Below are 5,912 nucleotides of genomic sequence, written 5' to 3'. Positions count from 1 at the left end.
ACTTATCCATGGTGAGCACCGCAGCAAAGGAGAGGAGAAGGGGAGGAGGAGGGCTAGATCTGACGAGCCGGCGGATGGGAAAGCGGTGGCGGCGCAGATCAGCAGCGGAAGCCGGAAAACCTAGCAGAGGGGGGGAGGAGCCACGGGGAATCCATATATAGCCGGACGAAACCGTACCCACCTGGGCCCGACGGGTGGAATGGGCCAAATAAGGGGGAGGAGCAGGCAGCAAAGCGGGGGCCATAACTGGGCTAGTAGATACTAGAGGGGGGAAATCGACGACAGACGACAGTGGGGGAATAGAGGGCCCACCTGGTGGGACAGCAGCGAAAGGCCCAACAAGCCCACCAGAGGGCCCAGCCAGCGACCCACTAACCAACGAAGCGGCCACCAGATTTAGGTCAAGCGAAACCAGCGGCACCAACCTCCCCGAAAGCACCGCCGGCGGCGGCGCGGCAGCCGGGGAATCACCGCGGGAGGAAGAGGATGATGGGGAGCCACCAAGCTCCCCACCAGGGGCGGCTCCTAGAATCCCCAACCCAGGAGATACAGCCGAGCTCTTACCGAACTTGCACCGACGACGAGAAACCCGGATCCAGCCTCCATCGGGCACCGCTGCAGCCAAAGGCCGCCCCCTCTCACCAGGAGCAAACTTGCGGGGACGGGGCGCAGGAGGAAGGGCCACAGCCCGCCCCGGACCCGCCGACGAGCAGCAAGGGGAGGAAGTATGTGTCAAACGATCTCATGATGCAATGCAAGCAGGCAAACGAAAATGCAAAACATGGTTCAAAACTGGTAGTATGTCGGCCAGAGCTCTACTGAGCCACAGATGTAAAGAGGTCAAAACGGCTGGAGGCAACCAAACATGTTCATAAAGACATGGAAAGCAACTCAAGTACTGTCACCGAGAATAGTGCAATGTAGACAGTCCAGCCATGCATGCTATTCCCCAATTTACGAATATGCATTGCGTGCAGTGAAACAAAAAAAATAGCACGCTATAACACCGCTACTAGCACGCTATAGCGTTTTGAGTAATGTCTCGCTAACTGAATTAGTGTACAATGTCTTATTAATAGCACGTTGCAGCATGATACAACACCTTAATAGCATATTTTAAGAGCCACGGTATTTGTTTTCATTGATTGCACACGATGTTTTATCGTTGAACATGCACATAGATTCACCCTGGAAATGACTTGAACCCTGGCGTTGAGGTGTGAGGTGCATCATATCCCTCGGGGACAAACAGCACTGTCGAGAATGCGACTCATATCCTGCTCCACGTTCTGTTGTTCTGAACAAGTGAGTACTAGCACTCTAGCTTTTTCCAGTACATTGCCCCTGTATAAAACCACAAGAAAGTTACTACGCAGTTCGTCGAATGGCTGTACCTTACCTGGATTCAACATCCGGTGTCTGCACCCTCCCTCGTGGCGCATAAACGAGTGGCCCTGTCGTGGCGTGTCACCATCTTCCCCACGCCCCATTACTGATGAAGCGGGGACATTCATATCAGAATGATGAAGCGGGCCGGGGACCGGCGACAATACCATTACCACGAGTCCCTCTCCGGCCACCCCATTTGTTAACGGCGATGAGGTTCCGCCTGTACTGGCAACCAGCTACCTCATAACACAAATATGTCCGTCAGATGCTGATCCAACGACACCATGTATAATGATAAATTTGGCTGCAATACCGTTTTTCTTTTGCTTTCCTCCTTTATAATTATTTATGACGTTATACCAGGTTGTCATGCTGACGAGCAAGCTTGCCGGGTCAGCTATATACCGGAGACAGATTCAGTCTTGTCCTTAATTCCGTCGACAAGTTGAACCTTGAGGCACCATTTTTCTGTGCAAATGGAGGCCGAGCCAGCACGCCAGAACAGCCCAACTGAGATCACAATTGACTGCCCCGAGCCGGATCATCCAGCTCCGCCTCCAGCCCCCAATCCAACAAATGAAAACAGCCAGCCCCAGTATCATCAGCCTCCAGCAAATGGAAGCAGCCAGCCCAAGGAGGTGATCGAGAGCTACAAGCTCATGCTGGAACTGAGCAAGTACATCCTGCTGCTGGCAACGCTGGTGGCTACGGTGACGTACGCCGCAGGGTTCAACCCGCCTGGGGGCGTTTGGCAGGAGACCGTCGCCGCCTCAGGCCAACTCGCCGGCGACTCCATCATCCGGACCACCAGCTACCGCCGGTACCTGGTGTTCTTCTATTGCAACGCCGCCGCGTTTGCCTCGTCGCTCGTGATCATCGTCCTCGTCCTCTTCCTCACCCTCCTGGAAGAGAATAAGCAGCTCCGCCTCCTGCCGCTGCGGGTGGTCATGGTGGTGGACCTGATGAGCGTCATGGGGGCCTACGCCGCTGGGACCTGCCGGGACACGCCCACCACCATCAACTCCTCGGTACTGGTGGCTGCCGTCCTCATCTACCTCATTTTCCAGATGGTGCTGGCCTCGTTCTCGCACGACCACGAGTACAATGACCCTGTGCAAGAGAAACGGCTCCGCAAGGTCCTCATGCTGCTCGCCACGTTTGCAGTGAGCGTCACGTACGTTGCAGGTATGAGCACGCCAGGTGGCTTCTGGGACAACACCGAGAACGGTCACCGGCCAGGCGATGCGATTCTCAAGGACCGCCATGGAGCTCGCTTGAGGGTCTTCCTCTACTTCAACACCACCGCGTTCGTTGCGTCACTGCTCGTCATTGTGGTGCTTCTGGACAGAAAGCCTCGCGTGACTGGGGCATACTGGTGCATCGCTGTCGCGCTGATCAGCCTCATCGTCTCATACACGGCCGGCAGCTGCAGGGAGACCGACACCAACTTCTATGTGGGCAGCCTGGTTATTGCCGTCCTGGCATTCATGGCATTGCTTCAAGTTGCATTTGTTTAAGATACCATACAAGCTGCAAGTACCTGGTTCTGGACCAAAATCAAAAGCTTCCAACGCTGCAGGTCCGGAGACTCATGCTGGAGCTTGCCAAAAGCAATAACAATAGCTCCAGGTCCGGAGACTAATGACAGCAGGTACTACGGGAGCACATCCCTTTTCTTATTCTTCTTCCTCTGAAAATCATTGGCTTTAAATGACCTCTTTTGCTCCCCAATTACATAGGATGGCAGCGGATCAGGCTCGCTCCCTTGTACTGTTGCTAGCCACTCTTGCAGCAACCATCACTTACCAAGCGGGGCTGGACCCTCCCGGTGGCGTCTGGCCGGATAATGGGAACGGGCACATGGCTGGTGACCCGATCCTCCTCACAGTGAACGCTAAGCGGTACAAGACCTTCTTCTACTGCAACTCCGTCGCCTTCGTAGCCTCTTTGGTGGCCATCATCCTGGTACAAAGCAAGGTTATGCTCCAGACCCATGTCCTCCAGGCAGCCATGATACTGGACTTGTTTGGCCTCATCGGAGCATATGCTGCGGGAAGCTCTCGGGACTTGACCACCTCCATTTACGCCATGGCCTTGGCAGGCGCCGTCCTGGTCTATGTAGTGATCCATGTTGTCTTCTTTACACTGAACCACGCCGTAGCCACTGCTGAGGAAATTGAGTCCGTGGAGAAGAGGCGCAAGAGGTTGCTCCTTTTCGCAGTATTAGCTGCGACCATCAGTTACCAAGCAGGGTTGACACCTCCGGGCGGCTTCCGGCTTCAGGATGATGGATCCAGCGGGCACCAGGCAGGGGACCCGGTTCTCTTGTACAACTTTCCCCGCCGCTACAAAGCCTTCTTCTACTGCAATACGGTGAGCTTCATGCTGTCCATCGCCCTCATTATATTGCTCGTGAACCCCCATTTATACAGGCCAGCCATACGAAGTTACGCACTCGCTGTTTGCACGGCGGCGGGCATGTTTGGTCTGATAGGGGCTTATGCTGCCGGAAGCACTCAGCATCTGAAAACATCCATCTACATCTTTGTCTTGGGGGCTGTGGTCCTCTTTGTCATAGCTGTACTGTTCCTAGTGTTCTTGGATAAGAAAGATATGGTCAGTGAACTGAAGCAAGAAAATGCTGACAAAAAAGGAAAGGCAAAGCATGCCAAGCGCAAATATCTGATGCTGCTAGGAATCCTTGTGGCAAGTGTCACCTACCAGGCTGGTCTAGATCCGCCTGGGGGAGCTTGGCAGAACGACAGCAGTTGGTATGATGCAGGAAACCCGATCATACATGACAACAGGAGGCCCCGGTACATCGCCTTCTTCTACAGCAACTCCACCTCCTTTGTGGCGTCCATTGTTGTCATCGTCATGTTGCTGCCGCAGTGGTTGAATAAGAATAAAGAATGGTCGCTCAAGGTCATGAACACAACGATTGTGCTGGATTTGCTCGCCCTACTAGTGGCATACGCAGCAGGATCCAGCAGGGGGTGGAAGACATCTGTTTATGTCGCCGCGCTGATCATCGCCGTCCTGGCCTACGTTGCAATCCATATAATGCTGGCATTGTTATGTTGTCATTCTCATAGTGCTGGCATTCCTCAGCAAAGGAGTCCATGCGCCCAAGCAAATTCTCAATCACAGGAGCACGCGAGGAATCAGGCACAGTTTGCTGCAATGTCAACACCTTGATTATCAGTGTGTTTGTAGCTCTGTTCGTGTGAGGAGTGGATGCGATCTTCCTGTATATCAATTTCCCTATTGTCCCCTGATTTGATTTATTGTTTTTATGTACTCCCTCTGTTCACTTCTGTAAGTCGTTTAAGACAGCTGAAATTGACCTGTTTTAGGTGTTGTCTTAAATGTCTAAAATGCCTTACAAAAGTGAATGGAGGGAGTAATACAAATAGAAAGGAGGGGATGGTGTGTGGCTTCTCTTTTATTTTTAGTTTCTTCCTATTCTTAGTTTTGGTCGTAGCTTGTCATCTCTGCTATGCCCTATTCCTCCCCAGTTCTAGATTTATAGTCTACTTGATCTTTGATGTACTGGATTATTCTAAATCACTCAAACTTAGCTAGTATGTTCGAGCATATTGGCAAAAACTATACATTTTTGCATCGGGCATATTTGGACTCGGGTTGGGTGTAAACCTGAATCCAGTGGATGTGGCAGGTTCACAGGGCTTGGAGCTACGTATGGTTGTTCTGCAGTTACATGATTCGAAGACTAAGAGCAGTCTTAATCATTGTTAAGTGTTAAACACATAAAAAAGAGCAATTGCACAAACATCACAAGACAGTTTGGCAAGCAAGGATGTAAACACCTGACCGATTTGTGCTCATGTGACCTGGGTAGATGCATTAGAAATTATGCAGGCACCAGGAACCGGATCATGCAAGATGAAATGCTAAATGGAACTCAGGCTCCATGGAGCCTAAATTTTGACAATTCAAAAATCATACTTCTATGTTTCAAAAAATTCTTAAAAAAAACCCAGAGATGTAATGTACATGTGTGTAAATTTCATGATGAAATACATTAAAATGAGAGCTACAAAAAAATGTGGCTTTTAAGCACTGTTCACGCTCAAAGTTCACGATTCTGTTTTTTATTGTGCAGCTTGTAATTCAAGGTATTTCTTCGTTAATTTTTTTTTGAACCATGCAGGAGAGCTGCATGTATTATACTCCGTATTAAAGAGGGAAAGGTATACACACGACCAGTTCGACAAAAACTACAAAACTTAAATAAAACATATACAAAAACAAACAAACAAACAACAACCAAGCAAAATAACAGTGACGATCACAGCTAGTAGCCTATTAGTGAAGGATCATACGCTCCAGACTCGCCACCTCACATTGCCTGGCGTCAATTATGACTTGATCAATGACTCTTTGTAAAGGCAAGAAGCGATTATCCATAACCCTGCTGTTCCACTCACGCCAAATGCTCCAAATAATAAGGTGCACCAAAGAGTTCAGAGATTTCCTCTTAGTGTCGTGAGTTCTCGATC

General features: G+C 50.6%; 1 pseudogene; it reads left to right on the top strand.

Annotated features, from left to right (window-relative positions):
• The first annotated feature begins 843 nt into the window (after nucleotides 1-843).
• On the top strand, nucleotides 844-4,992 carry LOC125525068 (annotated as a pseudogene).
• Nucleotides 4,993-5,912: the final 920 nt, after the last annotated feature.

Source organism: Triticum urartu, chromosome 7, assembly GCF_003073215.2.
Source record: "Triticum urartu cultivar G1812 chromosome 7, Tu2.1, whole genome shotgun sequence".
NCBI lineage: Eukaryota > Viridiplantae > Streptophyta > Magnoliopsida > Poales > Poaceae > Triticum > Triticum urartu.
This window is presented reverse-complemented; position numbering and strand designations above follow the sequence as displayed.